This window comes from Taudactylus pleione, unplaced genomic scaffold, assembly GCF_031769625.1.
Source record: "Taudactylus pleione unplaced genomic scaffold, aTauple2 ptg000006l, whole genome shotgun sequence".
In the NCBI taxonomy this organism is placed as follows: Eukaryota; Metazoa; Chordata; class Amphibia; order Anura; family Myobatrachidae; genus Taudactylus; species Taudactylus pleione.
In genome coordinates, this window is record NW_028284409.1 from 8,877,350 (window position 1) to 8,900,770 (window position 23,421).

Here is a 23,421-nt window from a genome sequence, read left to right on the forward strand (position 1 = left end):
TGTACTCCGAAAGAGTGTTTAGTGCAGCCGGGAACCTTGTCAGCGAAAGGCGTAGGAGGTTGCTTCCACAGAATGTGGAGAAGATGATGTTCATCAAAATGAATTATCAGCTCTTCCAGGGAGACCAGCCTCCAGAAGGTACAGAGGGACCTGTGGTGGTGGATTCAAGTGGGGACGAGTTAATACTTTGTGAGGATGAGGATGTACACACTGAAGAGGGTGAGGAATCGGTGGATGAGGAGGATGAGGATGACATCTTGCCTCCGTAGAGCCAGTTTGTGCAGGGACACATTAATTGCCAGCTTGTTTTGTGGGGGCCCAAACGAACCAATCATTTCAGCCACAGTTGTGTGGCAGACCCTGGCGCTGAAATGATTGATTTGTTAAAGTGTGCATGTCCTGTTTATACAACATAAGGGTGGGTGGGAGGGCCCAAGGACAATTCCATCTTGCACCTCTTTTTTTCTTTGCATTATGTACAGTTTGGGGCCTAGTTTTTCTAACTGCCATCCTGCCTGCCACTGCAGTGTCACTCCTAGATGGGTCACGTGTTTGTGCCGCCCACTCGTGTCGCTTAGCATAGTCATCCAGCTACCTCGGTGCAACCTTTTGGACATAAAAACACTATTGTGAGGTGTGAGGTGTTCAGAATAGACTGGAAATGAGTGGAAATTAAGGTTATTGAGGTTAATAATAGCATAGGAGCAGAAAAACCTACAAATTCTGTGATTTTAGCTGTTTTTATGCTTTTTTTCAAAAAAATACAGATCCAAAACACAAAACCCAGAACCCAAAACACGGAAGGGTGGTTTTGGCAAAACCAATCCAGATCCAAAACACGAAGAAAGATCCAGATCCAAAACCAAAACACAAAACACGAAAAGTGGCCGGTGCACACCCCTAATATATACACACACACACACACACACACACACACATATATATATATATATATATATATATATATATATATTAGAGATGAGCGGGTTCGGATTTCAGAGATCCAAACCCACCCGAACTTAGGTGATCCGAGCCAGAACCGAGTCGGCTTGGGTTTTCCCGCCTGACTCGGATCTCAAAACGAGGCAAAACGTTATCATCCCACTGTCGGATTCTCGCGGGTTTTGATTGTATAAAAGGTCCCACGATCACCTCCATTTTCATTCTGGCTGTGGAGAGTGAAGAGGAAGGTGGGGGCTGTGCTGTGCTGTTGCAACTTGCTGTGTGTTTAAGGGGCTGGCTACTGTTATCACTTGTCAGGGGCTGGCTTTGCAATGTCCATACTGCATAGGGGCTGGCTGTCTGTTGTCACTTGTTGTCATAGGGGCAGGCTGGCTGTTGTCCACTCCGTCCATATCCATATACTAGGGCTGGCTGCTGTGCTGGGCTGTGCTGTGCCTATTGTCTATATTTATACTAGGAGGAGCTGTGCTGCAGACAGAAGAGGGGGCTTCAGTGGCTCCTGTGTCACTGCAGTCCATAAAGGCTCCTGAGTTGTCCATTGGGTGCTCTGTCCATCAGGGGTGCTCTCCCCCCCCCCAAGTGCAAAAAAATAAATAACATTCTGTGTGTGTGTGCGCGCGTTAGCCACACTTATCAGCAACGTAGCTGCACAGGGGTGCTGCAGGTGTCGTTTATCAAGGGGCTGCTGCCTCGTTCAGGGGTGCTCTCCCCCCAAGTGCCAGAAAAAAAATGTATCCAATCAATCAATCAATCAATGTTGTTTTCTTTCTGTGTGTGTGTGTGCATTAGCTATGACATCACAAACGCCTCAGCTGAGATTTGCATAAAAATTTTCAAAAGGTGAAAATAGAGGATATGGTTTAAAAATGGAATAAAGCCACTAAAACTGCATTCTCTGATTATAGTGTCCCTACTCCTTACCCTTACCTGAATTACAGCGAGTCAGAGGGGCAACTCCATGCAACCGTATTCCAGAGTGCAGCTGCTCTTCCTGTAGCCCAGGTCAGAAGATGTGTAGGGGGTGTGGTTATATGGACTAAAAATGGAGCTCACATCCACTAAAGTGGACAATGAATCCCCAATCTAACAGGGAGCGCAGCTGTAATTTATACACAACACAGGATGGGATGACGATATAGGCTTGGGTGATGGTATAATCTGGGGTGATTAATACATCATCTTCTTCACACATTACAGGTGCCTCTGTAATTTTTGCATGTAATTGATGGTAAAGGTCTTTCTCGTAGAATTTGTACTTCATTTTGATGGACATCATCTTTTCCACATTTTGGAGAAGTAGTCTCAGGCCGATCACTGACAAGGTCCCCGGCAGTGCTGAAAACTCTTTCTGAGTACACACTGGAAGATGGGCAGCTTAAGTAAAGCAAAGGCAGTTTGTGTAAGGACCTACAAATTGCCTCTTTTTCTTGCCTGTAGTTCTTTACATCTCTTCAGATCTGTGTCCATAGGGAAGAAGAAACAATGTCTTCATCCCTTCTGGAATGAAAATCCACTCCCAGCAGCAGGCATGGTGCTCAAGAATTCTCAAGAAAGACACATAAGACTTAAACCTTAAATCTAAAATTTGCATTTGCTGCTTTGTTCCCCTTGTCCACATACAGGTATCTGCTCTGGTTAAGTGGACAGTGGGTACAATGGCAGTTTGAAGGACACTAAATGTGAGCATGTGGTAGGGAATATAGAGTGTAAACTCCACTGGGGCAAGGAGTGATGTGAATGGACAAATAAAGCGCTGCAGAATATGTGTGAGCTATATGAATAACTGGTAATAAATAATAAATAAATAACTATGTTTTTTTAATATCCCTGTACAGATTTGGAAATGCTTTTTATGTGGAAGTTTTGCAGAGGATTATTTAACAGTCAATTGTTTTGGAAAGCAGTAGCAATCTTCCTGGTCTCCTTCTTGAATAAAAATCCACTCCTAGCAGCAGAAGCAGGCACAGTATATAATCCAAAGGCTAAATATAGTATTAATGGCACTATACTGGAAAGTACTGAAGAGGAAAGGGATCTAGGAGTCACAATTTCAGATGACTTAAAGGCAAGCAAACATTGTAACAAAGCAATGAGGAAGGAAAGTCAGATGCTTGGTTGCATAGGGAGAGGAATCAGTAGCAGAAAGAAAGAAGTGATAATACCACTGTATATGTCATTGGTACGTCCTCATCTCGAATACTGTGTTCAATTCTGGAGGCCATATCTCCAGTAGGATATTAATACCTTAGAGACTGTGCAAAGAAGGGGAACTAAAATGGTGCAAGGTCTACACCACAAAACGTACCAGGAAAGACAAAAAAAACCCTTAATATGTATAGTTTGGAGCTGAGAAGGGATAGGGGGGACATGATAGAAACGTTCAAACATATAAAGGGTTTTAACAAGGTAAAGGAAGGAGACATTCTTCAAAGAAAGAGAAGTATTAGAACAAGAGGACATGTTCTAAAACTGGAGGGTGGTAGGTTCAGGGGAAATTTGAGGAAAAATTACTTCACAGAAAGGGTAGTGGATAATTGGAATAGCCTCCCATCAGAGGTGGTAGAGGCTAAGACAGTAGAGCAATTTAAACATGCATGGGATAGACATAAGGATATTCTTCAGAAGAAGTAAGGATCAATAAGGGTTGAAGTAATAATATGTTTAAAAATGGAGCAGACTAGATGGGCCAAGTGGTTCTTATCTGCCGTCAAATTCTATGTTTCTATGTTTCAGTATTCTCAAGAAAGACATTTAAGACCTTAATGGGTAAATTTAATTTACTAAAGTGAGAGTTTTTAGAAGTGAGTTTTAGAAGTGATGTTGCTTGCCTATAGCAACCAATCAGATTCTAGCTATTATCTTCTAAAAAGTGCTACGTAAATGTTAAATAGAGTCTAATTGGTTGCTATGGGCAACATCACTTCTAAAACTCACTTGTAAAAACTCTCACTTTAGTAAATTAAATTTACCCTGACTTAATCTTAAATCTTGCACTTGTCCACATATCTGTGCTGGTTAAGTGGCAGTTTAGAGGCCACTAACTAACTATGTTTTTTTAATGTCCCTGTACAGGTTGGAAAATGCTTTTTCATGTGGAAGCTTTGCAAAGGATTATTTAACAGTCAATTGTTTTGGAAAGCACTACTAGAAGTCTTCCTGGTCCCCTTCTGGGATGAGAAAATCCACTCGCAGCAGCAGCAGGCAAGGTACTCATGGATTCTTCTGGGGCAAGGACTGATGTGAATGAGTAAAATATTTTTTTGTAAATGCCTCCCCTCCTCCCCTCCCTTTCTCCCTCATATATTTACTTCGGAATCAAAAAATGAAATTAAATTTATTACCAATCAACCCTTCCTGTCCCTGCCTTCAACTACATACATACTCCAACTCCCTCAGGCCTCTCTTGAATAATAGCTTAGTCAGCCAGCTAGCTTGGTGCAAATTTTGGGCCTAAACTGGATGAAAACAATATAGTGAGCTGTGAGGTGGTCAAAATTGTCTGGAAACTAGTGGAAATAAATGATATTGAGGTTAAAAATACTGTAGGAACAAAAACAGGCCCATTTTATGTGATTTTAGCTGTTTCTATAATTTTTTAAGAAAAAAAATACAGATCCAAAACCAAAAACAAAACACTGAAGGGAGGTTTTGGCAAAACCAATCCAGATCCAAAACCAGGGGAGAGACAGATCCAAAACTAAAACCAAAACACGGGGGTCGGAGCACATCTCTAATATATATATATATATATATATATATATACATATATCTGTGTGGTGCACATGTGTATTTGTTGTGTGCATGTAGACAAGTAGGTTTAGTACTCACTTAGGGCTCTATTTATTAACATTATTTTTACTAAAATAAAGTGAAAAAGGGTGTTTTCACACCCTTTTCACATTATTTTAGTTTCACCTGTAGTTATTACAGGGCAATTGGAGTAGAATTAGTAAAATTCTACTCCAACCCCCAGTATCACTTATTTTTAGTAAAGCAGATCGCATTTCCCATAATTGTAATGGGAAATGTGATCCTACCACAGTTACTAAAAATAAATTGTAAAAAAATACCGGGGGAAGCCCTGTGATAATAACGCCACCTGGAGGTGGCGTTATCCAGGGTCTCCCCCGGTTACCGGGCTCCCACTCTGCTCTAACGGGGAGAGCAGAGGCGGGAGCCGGTACCAGTAATCAGCTATGTGGTCTAAGCAGACCGCAAGCTGATTACTGTAAAAAAAAGAAAAAAAAATTAAACATTTTTTTTTTTACTTACCTGAATCCAGGAACCGGTGATCGGGCCTCCGGTGATGGCTCCTCTCCGGTCAGCTGGTCTCCCATAGTACACTGGGGCCCGGTCATCATGTGATCGGGCCCCAGTGCAGTATGGGAGACCACCTGATCGGGAAGCCAGGAGAAGATCACCGGAGGCCAGGAGGATGCAGGTAAGTGTAATGAAGGGAGGGGGGGTCGCGGGGGTCCGCAATCGCGGGGGCGGGGCTTAGCACCGGGGGGCGGGGCTTAGCACTGGTGGGGGGGCAGCAGTGGCGGTGGGTCGGCGCATGCGCGGGCTCTTAGTCGCGGTATTTTTTCCGAAAATACCGCGACTAGAGTGCGGATGGGATCCGCAGGGACAGAGCTTTATCGCAAGCTCTGTCCCTGCAAGGGATTTATAGTAAATCCCTGTGATATTGCCTGAATTCGCAATGCGAATTCACTCGGTAATATCACACTACAATCCGCATTCAATATGCGGATTGTAGTAAATAGAGCCCTAAGTGTGACAGTAAATACACAAAGAAAGTGTGTATAAATACAAAATGGCAGCCTCCCCAATGATATACCTGTCTACGTATGAACCCTAAGACAAATATAGAAGAAAACAAGGAGCACCAAACATAACCAGTCACAAAAAGCATGACAATGTAGTTTTGTAGATATGTGGTTATTGCAACCATTTTTTTTCAGAGAAATGTCAACCTGACTTATATACATAATATATAAATAATGGCTGTGCTTGATGGATTAAAAATCAGTAAATTACAACAATTATGCAATATGCAAAGCCATCAGCTTTCCTTGTTTAAGATGTCAACATAGCGTAACAATACAGAGGACTACAATTTAATTCTATGGATTACACGTGAAAGAAGGAATGCTTGTTGATGGCTAGTAGTAATGCACAGTAAACACAATAGACAGCCAGGTATATCTGTCTGTTATATATTGGCAGTACTTACATGTACTCTTCCTTCCTAATGAAATGCTTTGTAAAGTCCTGATATCTTTCTGTATTATTTTAAGGGTTGTAGCTTCTTTCATTTTTGCTCACCCACTACCAATTGGAGTTTCCTTAGAGTAGAATATAAATTGGTTCCTACTAGCATAATCTGTAATATGTAGACAATAACCAAAGAGTGGTAATTCCCTTCTTACAGAATTATACTGGTAGTGAAGGTTCCAATCTGAATAAGGTCACTTTGTCATGGTAAACAGGCATCCACAATTTGATCAAAATGTGTACTAAGAATGGGGTTAACAGTGCTATGGCAGAAGGTACCCCATGGCTGTATTGAGGGCTGTGTGACAGGTGCCACCACCCATCCATGGCAAAATAGAAAATTAACAGCTGGAAAAGGATTAAACAATGGGTAGAACAATGTTACTCTCACAGAACAATCTAAATAAGAAGGAGGAGGAGGATTAATTTAAATTGACCTGCTTAACGAATTACAGCTCCCAACATAGGAAAGTGGAAAATATGTTAAAAAAGCACTGGTCAATTTATTGAAGGACCCAATTTTGGGGTAATCGATCCTTAAGAAACCAACCTAATCTATAGGAAAGCCTCTAAATTAAAGAACAGCCTGGTGACTAGTGCCCATTTAAACACAAGAGAAACAGGTAAGGTTTTAACGAAGGGCTTTCATAAATGCAGTTTATATAATTTGTGTTGAAATTAATGGCTAGAAATATGAAATCAAGGACTTTACTACGTGCCACACGAAAAATATAATTTATGCTATAGAATGTGGCTGTGGCAAGTATTACATAGGAAGATCAACTAGACCGTTTAAAAAAAGAATAGGAGATGTCGAAGCTGGATTAGTGGCTGAGACGGAATCAGCGCAAAAATTAGCGTGCGCGACGCCATATTGCGAATGGCAGCTAGACTCCATTTTAGAAACAAGAATCTGCAAGACGCCATTTTGCGACCAGCGCCATTTTAAGTTACAACTCACAAGCTAAGTACAGATGGCAATGTTTTTGATAATCTGTTTAGAAGCCATGACAGGCCCATTCTGGGGACAACCTTGCATAGAGAAATACCAAAAATAACTAGAAAAACAGCCTCCTGAGAAAAGTAAATAGAATAGACAATACACCAGAATACTGTAAGTGTTTTACATTCAAATTGGGAATCCCTGTATATAGACAAGTATAGTTGTGGCAATTGTAATATAACCCAGACATTGATCTACACAATTGAATTTGTCTGAATCCTAAACAGGTTTTAGTCTCACTCCCAGACAGAATGGTCCCAGCTCCACAGCTGGGGTAACACATTTGCATTGCAGTTTGAAACTGTTAGGAAGGAATGAGATATGTGTGTGTATGTGTATGTGTATATATATGTTAAGTCCATCATAGATAGAATCTCATGCATAAACACCGCACATTACGCACAGTTGCGCTGCTAACATGACGCTCAGTAGCGAATGCACAATATCCTGCATGCGAACGCTGTTTATTAGCTGCATGCGTGCAGATCTGCCCCAAATCAGATAAACCTAACTAGCGTCTTTTCTCATATCCCTAATACTTACATAATGCACACTTACATAAAAGGTTCCATAGCTATAAAGTTAAAGATCCAAGTTTTATTCATTTATTACAAATGCTGTGAAATAAAGACTATTTTGGTATCTAAGGTTTAATATGTGAAAAGTAAGCCGTGTTTGATATTATACTGATCCGCACTTTGGGCCTGATTCAGAGCCGGACGCTATGACCAGAGCGCTCGCTCTGAATCAGGGCCCTCCTACCTAAACTTGGAGCGGCCTCCTGGCCGCTCGCATAGCTGTGGGTGAACATCCACAGCATATGCGAGTGGCCAAAAAGATGGTCGCGATGGTCAAGACCATCGCGACCATCGGGCTTGCGACGAGACCCTGCGGTAGGGACTCGGTGACCGCAAGCCCTGGAGTGATTTTGGCTCTATCAGAGCCAAAATCTCTCCCACTGACATCACTAGTGATGTCAGTGGGGCCGGACCCAGACGGTAGGTGTTCCCATGGGAACGCCTCCGTCTGGCAGCCATTCCCCCGGCATGCCCACCAAAGGGGGTGTGCTGTCAATCAACATCGACAGCACGCCACCTTTGGTGCGAGACCCGGAGCGACGGCAAGTGCACTAGGGCACCATCGACCCACTTGCGAGCGCTCAGCGCTCGCGAGCGGGTCTGAATCAGGCCCTTTATCCACAGCTTTCCAGTACCATCGGTGTGAAGATCGGAACATGCGTTCGCAACTTATGGACCATAAAGACATAAAGAACCAAAATGTACTTTGTAAAACCAACAGTCTAGATTTGCATGAGGTGGGAAAACGAAGGCAACCAGCTGTTGGAGGCTGGACTGTGGCCATTTGAATCAACCTGTTAAATGCCCTGTAACAAATGCACCCGCACTGGGAACCAATGGGATCAGCAACAAACTCCTCTATTGTGTTGTCTATTTCTGGGGGGGTATAAATATGTGTGCTCTGACCCTGGGTTTCTAGTCTATTCTGCTGATTGCTGATTGACGGAGGCCTCTGGTCCCAGAGCGCTTGCGTATGTATGACTGTATCTTGGGTCTGTATAATTCTTTGCGCTAAATTGTACTTAGATCACAGCATGTAACTGACTGTACTTTACTTGAATAATACTTTGTGCTTTGGAACACATGTTCAAGGTCTAAAGTCTTTATTTTACTGTTTGACTGTGTACGCAAATAGCGTCAATTTTAGAGGTTTATAGGCAGGGTTTAGAAGGTATAGGTAGGTGCGTATAGAGGTTGAAATCCAGTATCCTTAGTTGGGGGCTCATAGTGAAGTCACGTACCTAATCACACGATATATACACAGATATCTATATCTCAGCAAAGGGTGGATAGTGGCCACAAGCAGTCTTACTTGCAACCATTCGATGCTGAGAGATCACTACCCGTTATCGTGTGACCAAGAGACGCTGACTAGAATCCAGGGACAAGAGATGAAGAAGTTTGTTTTCCTTTGTTGATAGTATTTTGCGTTTAAAAGGGGTGTTGCTGTATTGCGCACGCGGCTAAGTCGCATTTTTGCACGCAATAGGGACACACTTTTGCGTATGCAGCTAAGGGTACATCATACGGTTGTGTGGTGGTCGCATCATTGTGTATGCGACTAGTCGCACAATAGCGTATACGCATTTTGCAGTTGTGCTGCCAAGTGTTTAAACAAAGCCATTGAGTTTACATTATTAATTGTTGATAATATCTGAGTTAACATCAGAGCCAAAATCTCTCCCACTGACATCACTAGTGATGTCAGTGGGGCCGGACCCAGACGGTAGGTGTTCCCATGGGAACGCCTCCGTCTGGCAGCCATTCCCCCGGCACGCCCACCAAAGGGGGCGTGCTGTCAATCAACATCGACAGCACGCCCCCTTTGGTGCGAGACCCGGAGAGACGGCTTCCCTGACGCTAGCCGGGTCTCGCGCATGCGCACGACGGAGCAGCCTCCGTCATGCGCAACCGCACTAGGGCACCATCGACCCACTTGCGAGCGCTCAGTGCTCGCGAGCGGGTCTGAATCAGGCCCTTTATCCACAGCTTTCCGGTACCATCGGTGTGAAGATCGGAACATGCGTTCGCAACTTATGGACCGTAAAGACATAAAGACCAAAATGTACTTTGTAAAACCAACAGTCTAGATTTGCATGAGGTGGGAAAACGAAGGCAACCAGCTGTTGGAGGCTGGACTGTGGCCATTTGAATCAACCTGTTAAATGCCCTTTGTTGATAGTATTTTGCGTTTAAAAGGGGTGTCGCTGTATTGCGCACGCGGCTAAGTCGCATTTTTGCACGCAATAGGGACGCACTTTTGCGTATGCAGCTAAGGGTATGTCATACGGTTGTGTGGTGATCGCATCATTGTGTATGCGACTAGTCACACAATAGCGTATATGCATTTTGCGGTTGTGCTGCCAAGTGTTTAAACAAAGCCATTGAGTTTACATTATTAATTGTTGCTAATATCTAAGTTAACATGTGTTTTTCTGCGCAGGAAAAAAGTGTGTATCAGTGAGTATTTGTTTAGGGTGTAACACGGGACCTAAATGTTAAGGGTATCGTAAGACCCTTAAGTTCTAGGCGCAGGAGTTGGCCTAGTGACTCGGTAGCAGCTTACCATTTACTTTACACAAAGCAGGTGTATGGGTTGTTATTTTTGTTAGGGTTCGGCCCCCAGCGTAATTATAGCGTTCAGTAATCAAAGTGTGTGATCTGTTAGGCTTATTTATTTTGAACACTATAATTGAACCGCATAATTTTGGTTAGATTATGATTGTGAGCTGGTGGGAGGGTGGACGAAATCAACTGGAACACAAAGGGTACTTTGCTGCCCCCTAGCAGTTGAAAGGTAGTCAAAAAGGGATTGCTGAACGGAAGCGGCCTTTACTTCCGTAGGTGAGTGGAAGCGTCTAGAAGTCCTCCATAGGGTTTGCGGATACACCCATTTTCAAAGGTGTCAGCAGGTAAGTGAAAGTATCTTAATTGTCTTTCACCAATTTAAATTTTTATTGAAAAACGTAGGTGTTGTCCCAAGATGGGAGCCACACAAACAATAGAAATGTTAGACAATGATGTGCTGCTAATGGAGGCGCCGTTTGGATCGGCCCATCGTATTATGCATACTAAGTACGGTACTTATGCAATAAGGTATTGTGATGTATGGTTTAAAATAACGATGAAGAGTGTTAGACCGTTTCCCAGAATTGGTAGTTTTGATAAAGATGTATTGGATAATGTCCGGGATCACATCATTCTGATGCGTTCTCGAGAGAAAAAAGTTAAATATTATGAATGTTTAAAATTGTGGCAACATGAAGGGGATGCGTGGCTTAAAATGTGCAAGCGACACAAACTAGCGTTGCGAGCGCATTGCCAGCAAATACACCCGCGGCGCTGGAATGCAATGCGTGCGAGCCACAAAATGGTGCGCACGTGCGGCAAGGTAGCGTTGCGGAAGGTATTGCCAGTAGTTCAAGCGCACCACCGCCACCATATGTGGATGGAGGTGCAGATACAGTCATGAAAAAAAACTCATAAAAATGGAACAAGCAACTTGTACCCTCTCTTAAGTAACCATAAAGAAAATGTTTATGATGTGGATGATGAGCCTATTGTTATGTCTGCCGTTTCCCATGCTGTGCACATGTTAGATGCGACACCACGACAAGCTCAAGTGGTGCCACCATCTCCATCTGTAACAGCACGGGAAGTGTTAAACTCCTCTGCGCCCGTGGAGGAAGTTGTTAATACTATACGTTGTAGCAACAGATTAAACCCCCAGCCAGGTAATAAGGTCAAAGGTAGCACTGCGGCCGGTCTGCATCCCATTCGGACAATCACTGTTCCGAATCGGAATGCGGACGCGAACAGAGTTGTACCTACAAGAGATGTGGTAATGCATTGTCCTTGGACAAGAGCAGAGCTAAATTCCATCATAAATGATTTCCCAGATCCCAAAAAGGAATTAGCCAAATGTCAAAGATTTTTGAGAAATTTGGGTAGTTCTCATGAGCCCACCAATAAAGATTGGCGGGTGGTGTTAAGGGCCTGTCTACCACGCAATATCGACGTGACAAAATTTATCACGATTGTGTATTGGATGGTGACAGACCAAGTAAACCAAGGTAATATTTCCCGCATTATAACTCAATTGGGTATATATTTTCCAGTAGTAGTTAAGTGGAACAAAATTTTCACCATAAAGCAAAAGGAGAGTGAATCTGCAGAAGATTATTGTGACCGGGGTCTGCAGGCTATCACCCAGTACACTGGGTTAGAAGATATTAAAGATAGCACTCACCACAGGGGAATGATTGTCACCATACTCATGGATGGCCTTAAAGAGAACCTAAAAACCCGGGTTCAGAACTCACAGCCTGGCTGGAGGGGAGTCACAATAGATACCCTCATAGAATCCGCCATAGAACATGATAAAAACATCTCAAAGAAGAGAGAGACCCAGAGCGAGAAGCTAATGGCTGTCAGTATTCAAGCTCTGGAAGGAATGACGGTAACATCACAGCCAGCTGACACACCTGCTCCCACACCCACACCCACACCTGCACCTGAACAGTTATACGCCCTCACTAATCCTACACCACAGCAAACACAGCCTTATCCCACTTATCCTACACAACCACAAATCCCATACTACCCACAAGCTCCATACCTCCCACAATATCCTTTTCCTCAATATCCTTACCCATACCCACCACCTTTCTCTCCTGCTCAACCCACACAACAATCCTTCCCACGGAAGTGTTTTAATTGCAACCAGCCAGGACACATAAGTAAGAGCTGCACGGCAAAGAGGGTAGGACCCCCAAACCAGGGAGTACCTGGATATCCCCATAAGAGATATGCACAGAGACCAGCAAATGTCCAACAGACACCAGCTCCAATTGTGGCCGTTAATGCTTTATTGGAGAGTGGGAGCCAACACTAGGAGTCGGGTCATACTTGTGGTCTGCAGATAGACAGGTTGACGGGAAGTACTAGGGAAAAACTGGTAATGATAATTGATGTAACTGATACCCAATCTCTGTTCTGCTTTCTTCCCTGTGCCCTAACACCCTGACTGTCAGTATTTTTCTTTTCCCACCTAGGGGGAGGTGTACACTACACATGGACACGAGTGTCCCATGGGTTCATAGACAACCCCAGTATCTTCTCCCAGGCCTTATATGACTGTTTACAATTTTTTCAACCTGCCAATGGATCTGTTCTAATATAAAATGTGGACGATTTATGTTGTATTTAGGTCATGTTTAAATTATATTAAACTGTTGTGCTTTATCACTCACACACAGGACACAAGGTCGCTAAGGACAAACGGCAGCCATGCCAGGCTAAGGTCAAATACTCGGAATACTGTCCAACCCAGGGGCCCAGGCAATATTTAGAGCAGTAGATATTGATAACAGAATTTAAATTGCAGGAATTTGTGTACAAATACAGTATACCTAGAATAATTAAATATAGGAGGGATACTCATTTCACAAGTAATGTCTTATATAACCTGTGTAAGGTGATGGGTATTAATATCAAGATCACCCCAGACCATTTGTCTACCTGTCCCCCTTTGAGATACTGTTTAACAGGCAGCCTCATGTGAAAATATGATAATGAGGTTACTGTGCAGTGTCTCACGAAGATGAGTAAGAACAACTGAAGTTGAAAATGTTATTAACTAACATGACCGAAGCAAACTCTCATGATGTTAAACCTGGAGAATCCGTTATGATCCAATAATTTCTTATGTTCAGGTTGCCTGACTGATCAGTGGAAAGGTCCGTATCTGACATTGTTGACAAAGTACCACATCCTCAAAGGGTGTCCGGGGAAGATACGTGGGTCCATTCCACTCACTATAGGGAGGTTAACCAACCGGTGGAGATACAAGGCGGAGACGAGGCCGATAACGTGGACCTGTCAATCGCAAGCTTGTGCCGGGAGGATTAAAAAGGTGACAGTGAGAAACCTGAGCTAAAAGATAACTGTAGATCAGTGTCGCAGCAAGGGATTGTTCTGCTGTGTTCATTTTTGTATTCTTCCAGAGTTCCCGTCATCTTGGTTTGTTTGGGGATACCCAGTTTCTGTGATGGAGGACCGATAGAGGAGATGGGAGCTGATGGCAGTGGTGATGGAGTGGAGTCAGGAGGAGTGCTATGCCAAATCAGGGGAGTGTCTGACCAATCTTAGTACCGTAATTGTTATGTTATTTGGGAAGACTACTTCCAGAAATTATGACCCTTACACATGGTGAAATGCTTGGTATTCATAAAAACACACCATCTCCATATCTTCACACACAGTATGAACACAGAGACCAAAGAAATATGATACCTGGTGATGTGAATAAAGCCACTCAGTTAATTAGTGAGACAACTGGCTTTCAAGTTTTAGCCGCATTGGATCCCACCAGGATCACTCGGGGTACGCTAAATTTTAGATATAGCCAAGATCTTGCTAAATTGATAGATAATATCACCGAGATGTATGATGACACCTTCAGGTACACAGGTAGGGAATTGCAAGCGTACAAGAAAGAACTGGTGCAACACAGACTAGTGCTAAATTATTTAACAGCTGTCACTGGAGGGTGTTGCATAACTTTGGCCACCCAGTTTGGAGTGAAGTGCTGCACATATATTACTAATAACACCAGTGAACCCAAGGAAGTGATAGACCGGAAGATGGATGAAAATCTGCAGATAAAATGGGAATTTCGGAAGAACCATAACACTTCAGTGGCTGAAGTAGAGGAAAAGGTAGAGGAATGGGTGTCATGGTTGAACCCCGTGAAGTGGTTCTCAGATCTAGGGGAGTGGGTCCAGGAAATGATCGCAAGCATAGGTAAACTCCTGATCCTTATATTGGTTGTCATCACAGTAATTGGCATATGTGTCAAGTGTGTTCCTAATGTGTCAAGTGTGGAAAATGTAAAAATAAGGTAAAACGAAGGAATGAAATTATGATGGTGGCCAGTAATGACAATATGAATACTGAGGTAAATGTAGAACTGCATTACAACCCTGAACTAGAAATACCATCATATAATGTATTATATTTAGATGTGCATAAAAAGTATTATCAAAATGTTATTTTAAAAACACCTCAAATAATGTAAGTCCCTAATTCCCATCAAAACTTCCTTTATAGGACTGGTGCATCCCCACATCTTTCACATGATCTCCCAAGGTCCGCGGTGTGCGTATAATGGTAGTTTTATGCCCCCTCCTAGAGATACATTAGTGATGGATTAAGAACCACCTTATGCCATCCCATAATAACATTAAATAACATATGTATGTATGCCTAAAATTAATTTTAACATCAGGATGTGATAGCATGCTGTTCGCTATCAAAGGGTGGACTGTTGAAGCTGGATTAGTTGCTGAGACGGAATCAGCATAAAAATTAGCGTGTGCGATGCCATCTTGCGAATGGCAGCTAGACTCCATTTTAGAAAAAAGAATCTACAAGACACCATTTTGTGACCAGCGTCATTTTAAGTTACAACTCACGAGCTAAGTACAAATGGCAATGTTTTTGATAATCTTTTTAGAAGCCATGACAGGCCCATTCTGGGGACAACCTTGCATAGAGAAATACCAAAAACAACTAGAAAAACAGCATCCTGAGAAAAGTAAATAGAATAGACAATACACCAGAATACTGTGAGTGTTTTACATACAAATTGGGAATCCCTGTATATAGACAAGTATAGTTGTGGCAATTGTAATATAACCCAGACATTGATCTACACAATTGAATTTGTCTGAATCCTAAACAGGTTTTAGTCTCACTCCCAGACAGAATGGCCCCAGCTCCACAGCTGGGGGTAACACATTTGCATTGAAGTTTGAAACTGTTAGGAAGGAATGAGATATGTGTGTGTATGTGTGTATATATATATATATATATATATATATATATGTTAAGTCCATCATAGATAGAATCTCATGCATAAACATCGCATATTACGCACAGTTGCGCTGCTAACATGACGCTCAGTAGCGAATGCACAATATCCTGCATGCGAACGCTGTTTATTAGCTGCATGCATGCACATCTACTCCAAATCAGATAAACACCTAACTAGCATCTTTTCTCATATCCCTAATATTTACATAATGCACACTTACACAAAAGGTTCCATAGCTATAAAGTAAAGATCGAAGTTTTATTCATTTATTACAAATGCTGTGAAATAAAGACTATTTTGGTATCTAAGGTTTAATACGTGATAAGTAAGCCGTGTTTGATATTATACTGATCCGCACTTTATCCACAGCTTTCCGGTACCATCGGTGTGAAGATCGGAACATGCGTTCGCAACTTATGGACTGTAAAGACATAAAGAACGATAATGTACTTTGTAAAACCAACAGTCTAGATTTGCATGAGGTGGGAAAACGAAGGCAACCAGCTGTTGGAGGCTGGACTGTGGCCATTTGAATCAACCTGTTAAATGCCCTGTAACAAATGCACCCGCACTGGGAACCAATGGGATCAGCAACAAACTCCTCTATTGTGTTGTCTATTTCTGGGGGGGTATAAATATGTGTGCTCTGACCCTGGGTTTCTAGTCTATTCTGCTGATTGCTGATTGACGGAGGCCTCTGGTCCCAGAGCGCTTGCGTATATATGACTGTATCTTGGGTCTGTATAATTCTTTGCGCTAAATTGTACTTAGATCACAGCATGTAACTGACTGTACTTTACTTGAATAATACTTTGTACTTTGGAACACATGCTCAAGGTCTAAAGTCTTTATTTTACTGTTTGACTGCGTACGCAAATAGCGTCAATTTTAGAGGTTTATAGGCAGGGTTTAGAAGGTATAGGTAGGTGCGTATAGAGGTTGAAATCCAGTATCCTTAGAGAACATCTTAGGAATGTGAGAAATGGCCTAGAGACACACTCCCTATCTTCCCACTGTAAAAAAGAACATAACTGCTCAATAGATGGAATTAAAAATGTTATTGGTATCAAACAGGTTAAAAACAATCATAAATGTAACAATATGATGAGCCTGATTGCAAAAAGTGAAGCAAAGCTTATCTGCATGTTTAATACATTAATGCCAAATTGGCTAAATAATAATTTTGAGCTCAAGTGGTTCCTTTAATATGTTCTACGGAAGTTACTTGAGTTTTTAAGTTCTTATACTCATCTTAAATTTTTAAGTTTTTATTATTAATATTTTGAAAAGTTATTTTAATGTTATCTTATAGCAAATTCTTGAATGTGAATAACATGAAGAATGTATTAACAATGTTTTTCTATACATTTGCTATTTTTCATCAGCAAAATACATGGACATTGCATATGGTCTACAATAAAATGGGCGCTAAAAGGATAATCTATTACAAAATGGCTGCTGCTATATACCTGGATCTGGACAACTTGCAGAGACAACAAAAAGAGTGGTGCGTCACTTCCGGTTTGACGTCACGAATCGGAAGTGCGCGTGCAATACCAGTGCCGGGAAACAGCGGGAAATAGCGGTACCAGTGAACCTGTGTAACTAGGACATTGAATGTGTGATAGTACTTATGATGTTTGGATTTTCATGTTATAGGGTTTGTATTTTACAGCAATTGGTTGATTGTTTTTTTGCACTAATTAGTGGGGTATATAGGGATATTGTGCCAATCATCCCCTTCACCTTGAAAAAGACCCTTTTGTGAGTCAAAATGAGTTAGTGGGGATTACTGGCTATACTTTGGAACTTTACCCACTGGGCCAGTAGGACGTGCCATATCTGGATTTTTTTTGCGATCCCTAACATCTGATTGTCCGGTATGAAGACGGACTCTTTCTCCTGGGTATGCACCTTGATTTTATTTTGGGACTTGCTATCTGTTTAAAATAATAGATTTTTAAACTATATAACCTTTTTGTGCTGGAATCATTAAAATGCAAACTGGATCCACAGATACAAGGAGTGTGAAGGCTGTTTTTCAAGAACCTGTGATGTGCCTATTATCCAAGGAAAAATTAGTGAGTGTGATGCTTAGGGGGCAACCCCAAATTATTATAACTTGAGGGGGTGGTCTATATCAAGAAAAAGATACCTCTATACACCTAGGTACAAGTTTACGGCTGTGAGTTGGATGAATGGGGGCATCCACAATTAATGGTTTCTCTACATATTTGGTGGGAATCTGATTATAATGATGAATAAGCATTAGCGAAACGTACGTCAGGCGAGACCGCACAAGCGGGATAGCGTGTCTGGATTTTAATTGCTGTAGCCCACTAAACGGCCTCTATTCAGAATATTAGCGGAGAACTATGAAACTGAGTAATATATACGGGCACTCTCTATTGAGAGCTAGCACACTGTAACTGAATCTATACGTCTAGCAACAGTGTTTCTATTATGTGTCCAGTGAGAAATAACATGGAGGAGATGTGCACTTCTATACAGAAACAGGGTCTCTTTATATATAAACTTCATAGTGGCAATGAATAAAATTTAAGAGGTGTTTATACCCTGTGACAATAAACCACATATTAACCCAAGTCTGAATAAACTAAAATACACCCCATCATTCTGATACACATCTGAGGGTGATCTGGTTTGGAGGAATAAATTAATCATATTTAAAATATAAGAAATCCGGTGTCGGATCTGAATGGTGATAAGATATACTAAAAAATATATGGATGGGGCATATTATAAAACACTATCCATGAATGAATGACTCATAAAGAGTTATGTCACTACTAGGACAGAAGTGAGAACCCCTGATCAGGACACGCCCCTATATATAAAAAATTATTATACTGGCACCCCAAGTGAAATTGAAACTAATTCCTAGGCGTGGATGCTATAGTTTCAGAGGGACATTAAATACTGCATTACCACCCTAAATGAATAGGAGTGGTAATGATAATGTGATATAATTAAACTATAGGAGCATCCTACGAGACATAATATAGGAATTGAAAGACCAATTGTAATATTCATATAATCAATAATATAAACATTTGAGAGTGGACGCAGTATTTTAATTATTTGTAATTCTGAGTATTGTTTCACAATTATATCACTCCAACACAATAGGTGTTGCACTATTATGCACTTTATATTTCGCTAGTCTTAATTTTAAAGGATGAATTAAAAGTTACATTTTAGATATTATTTGTTATATATTTTCTCGGGTCACCACGATTGAGAGATCCCAATTAGATGGTTCTAGATATCGACAGTCCACGAGTACCCCTTGTTGGAACACTTTATTTCTCTTCTCTTTGTGCTTATATATGCAATTGTTCCTGGGTGCACCTCCCCATTAAAAATTAAAAATGATAATTAGGATGATCAATGTATTGGGGAAGGATTAATTAAATAGTGATAGTGTCTGTGCGGACAATCTTTTAGTTCCTTGGAAATCTGATTAACATAAAGGAGGACATTGTATTAGATTGGATATATACTCCTTAAAACAGGATCATACTATTGCATTTTGTTTTCTTCTTTTACATTTTCATATGGGAATCTTCATTGAGATGACAGATTCCCATTAACAGGTGAATATTATTTATTTTATTTCAAAGTGCCATTATATCTGTTACTGCTTGTTGTATATGTATTGTAATTTAATGAGTATTGGTGAAACTCATATGTTTCAGATTATATAGGCATCATTGATTTGTGTACCAGAGACTACCTACCTAAAGTGTTTTTGTTGGTAATGAATCAGGCCCATAGTACATAGTGATGAATCACTCATTCTGGATGTACAGAAGGCAGAGATAGTATACTCTCTTGTAGACTATCATGACAATAACGAGAGTCCGGACATTTCTAAACTTTCCCTCTGGAAAAATGCATTCAACTAGGCTCCTATATAAAAAAAAAATTCCCAAAAATGGTGTATCCCCCCCTTCATTGCCACGCCTTCCCCTGTTCCTTTACAGTTCCCCTATTCCACCATATGTAGATAAATCAGTACTAGGGAAGTCAATCCCATCCCATTTTTACAATCCCGAGATTCGTGATTGAAAAAAATCTTAATCCCAGGATTCCCAGGATTGAATTGTTCAAAGATATCCTTTCTCCTTTACCACCGCTTTCCTTCTCTCTCATTCCCCCCTGGCATCCCTCTCCCCCCCCCCCCCCTCTCCCCTCTCCCTACTACTTACCTTAGTCACACAGCAGTGGTCAGAACTCAGAAGGGGTTTTAGAAGAGCTGGAGTCCTGTGATCCAGCTGCTCTCAGTCACTGGGAGCACACCACACAGTGCTCCCCCAGCCTACTGCTTCATGGACTCCATCTATGGGCAGCTGGGAGAGCTTGAGAGGACCGGATAATTTGACCAGAACTGATACGGTAAGTATTATCCCACTGCCCTCGGACCAATCCACAGCATGTTTTGAATCCCGTAATACCCGGGATTTAATGATAATCTTGGGTGTCCAGAATCATGGGATCAGCTCTCTAAGTCAGCATGATGGTTCACAGTACATTGTTGGATTACTTATTGTTTTACTCCTTTATTGTGTACCATTTATTGCTAATTCTACGTTTTATTGCTTTACTCATCTGACTTTCCCAATAAAACACAGTTTATACAAAATATAAAATACAGATAGCCAGATAGACATAATATACATGCCTATAAAGTATCTCCCACCCTCTGAATAATATGACCTGCTAGTGCTACTATATGATTTAATAAAGTGACATTGGGGTTCTCACTATATTTTACATGTAATTTTTATGGATTTGCAGATTTTAAATACATTGGTTTACATACACAGAATAATGCAATGCCTATTCTGAGATACAATAAATGCAGAATGTTGGGAAATACATCACAGTGCTCAATCTCTATCCCGGGCTGCTCAATCTCTATCCCGGGCTGCTGGGCTGCTCAATCTCTATCCCGGGCTGCTCAATCTCTATCCCGGGCTGCTGGGCTGCTCAATCTCTGTCAGAGTTCAGCCGGGGATCAGCCATCCCTTACCGTCCCGCCGGCTTCCTCTGACTTCCCAGGCAGTCCGGCGGCTGGAGCGGTGACGTGGGAGGAGCTGAGCATTCACCCTGTAGCTGTGGTGTCAGGCGACCCGGTGAGTGGGGATCGCAGTTTCCATCATGGGCGCCGCCATGACACTTTCCCTTTGTCAGTACTTCCTTCCCTGAGTGGCCCAGCTGGTCAGCTGATGCTGTGGGCCTATCAGCAGGCTTCCAGGGGTATATATCCGGCTCCTGTGCTCCAGGTAGTTGCCTGAACAATCGTTGTCGCCGCTAGTGTAACTAGAGGAGTCTCGTTCCAGGTTCCCGTGCTTCCAGTGTGTTTCTTCCAGAGCTTCTGAGCTATCTCACCACAGTGCCTTTACTATCAACAGCCTGTGTGCAAGTTTAATCTCCATCTCTCCACAGTGCCTCTACTATCAACAGCCTGTGTGGCAGCTAACCTCCATCTCTCCACAGTGCCTTTACTAAACAACAGCCTGTGTGCAAGTTTAATCTCCATCTCTCCACAGTGCCTTTACTAATCAACAGCCTGTGGGCAAGTTAGCCCTCCATCTCACCACAGTGCTTTACCATCACAGCCTGTGTGCAAGTTAACCCTTCATCTTATCACAGTGCTTTTACCATCACATCCTGTGTGCAAGTTAACCCTTCATCTCACTGCAGTGCTTTTACCATCACAGCCTGTTTGCAAGTTAACCCTTCATCTCACCTCAGTGCTTTTACCATCACAGCCTGTGTGCAAGTTTACCCTTCATCTCATCGCAGAGCTTTTACCATCACAGCCTGTTTTCAAGTTAACCCTTCATCTCATCGCAGTGCTTTCACCATCACAGCCTGTGTGCAGGTTAACCCTTCGTCTCATTGCACCCTAGTGCATGACCTCCGGCCGGTAATCCGGTATATACTTCGTGGGATATCCAGCTGTTACCTCAGCCTACCAATAAATCTCCATGCCTCTCTAGCCAGCACCTCAAGTGCCTTTCTCCAGCCAGGAGTTCTATCCCACTCCCCACGTGCCTATTCCAGGCATTACCCTTGGGCCACGGGTGTTTTGATTCTCTTTTCCCTGCAGGCCTTGGTCACCAAGTCAAAGGACCGCGACCTGCTTACAGGGAGCCGCACAAGCCCATATCCCACTTGGAGGGGTCACTGGCGAACACCTCCTTGTGAGTTAGACTCCGCACCATTGACTAGGTCTAGCCAACGACCAAGACTTGTGGATGCGGAGATCATATTTCCAGGCCCCTCGCCTTCGCCTCCTCCCACAGCCTCAGACCTTGGCTTTCAAAAACCCGCCTCCCAGCATGACAGTTTGTTCAGGCCAAATGGAAGCCACAGGTGCCCAAGGTACTGGGACTCTTCAAGAGTTAACAAGCCATATGGATAACCAAGAGGCGGCACAGCGACATGTGGCTCAGTACCTGCAAGAATTGTCCGGACAGTTAATGACCATACAAAATACACTGGCATCTATGTCCACGGCCTTGCCACCTGTCGTTCCTGCTGGTTCTCCAGGGTTACCTCAAGGGGCTACGCCACAGAAGTCTCATCTCCACTTTGCCACCCCTGAAAGGTTTGATGGTACTCCCCAACGTTGTCGTGGTTTCATAAACCAATGTGAAATCCAGTTTGAGTGCCTCCCCCAGAATTTCCCTACCTCCCGGTCTAAGGTCGCCTATGAGATTTCATTACTGACTGGGGCTGCATTGGACTGGGTTTCCCCTCTTTGGGAACGGGCTGATCCGTTAGTTTCTAGATACGAAGACTTTGTGACAGCCTTCAAATGGATTTTTGATGAGCCCGGCAGATCGGTTTCTGCTTCCTCCGACTTACTCCGTGTCCGCCAAGGTACTCGCTCGGTGGGACAGTACGTGGTGCAGTTTCAGACCCTTGCATCGGAGCTTAGATGGAACAAAGAAGCACTCAAAGCAGCCTTCCTCCATGGGTTGTCCGAAAGGATGAAAGACGAATTAGCATCCAGGGATTGTACCCTGCTGGCGGGAAATGCGAGACCCTAGTTGATGTCGGGAGCATTCAATTAGGGGTCATTTTTAAGCACTCACAGTTAACTGACAGTTTATTGCCTGTATCTCTTTCCCACCAGTTCAGGACAAGGGATGTTAAAGCCCTTATAGATTCCGATGCTGCTGGAAATTTTATTTCCAAATCTTTAATCCAGTCCCTTGGTATTTTGGTGGTACCTTTACCTGACAAATTACTGCTCTCCGGGGTAGATGGTAAAACCATGCTAGGTGAATCCATATCCTTGAAATCCCAGCCCGTGACCCTCAGGGTTGGTGGCCTGCACCAAGAGACCATTGAATTCCTCATACTTCCTAACTCTGCTTACGAGCTGGTTCTGGGTTTACCGTGGTTAAGGAAGCATAGTCCTACTTTTGATTGGTCCAATATGCAAATTGTATCATGAGGACCAAACTGTTTCCATCGATGCCTAACCCAAGTACTTCCTGTATGTACCCACTCTGTGCACCCCAGTACAGGTGCAAAGTTCCCCCCGACCGACAAGCCAAAAGATCCCTCTGTCTCCAGTCTACCACAAGCATATCAAGATTTTGCCGATGTCTTCTGCAAGCAGGCTGCTGATCAACTCCCTCCTCATCGGTCGTGGGATTGTGGAATAGAACTTCTTCCGGGGA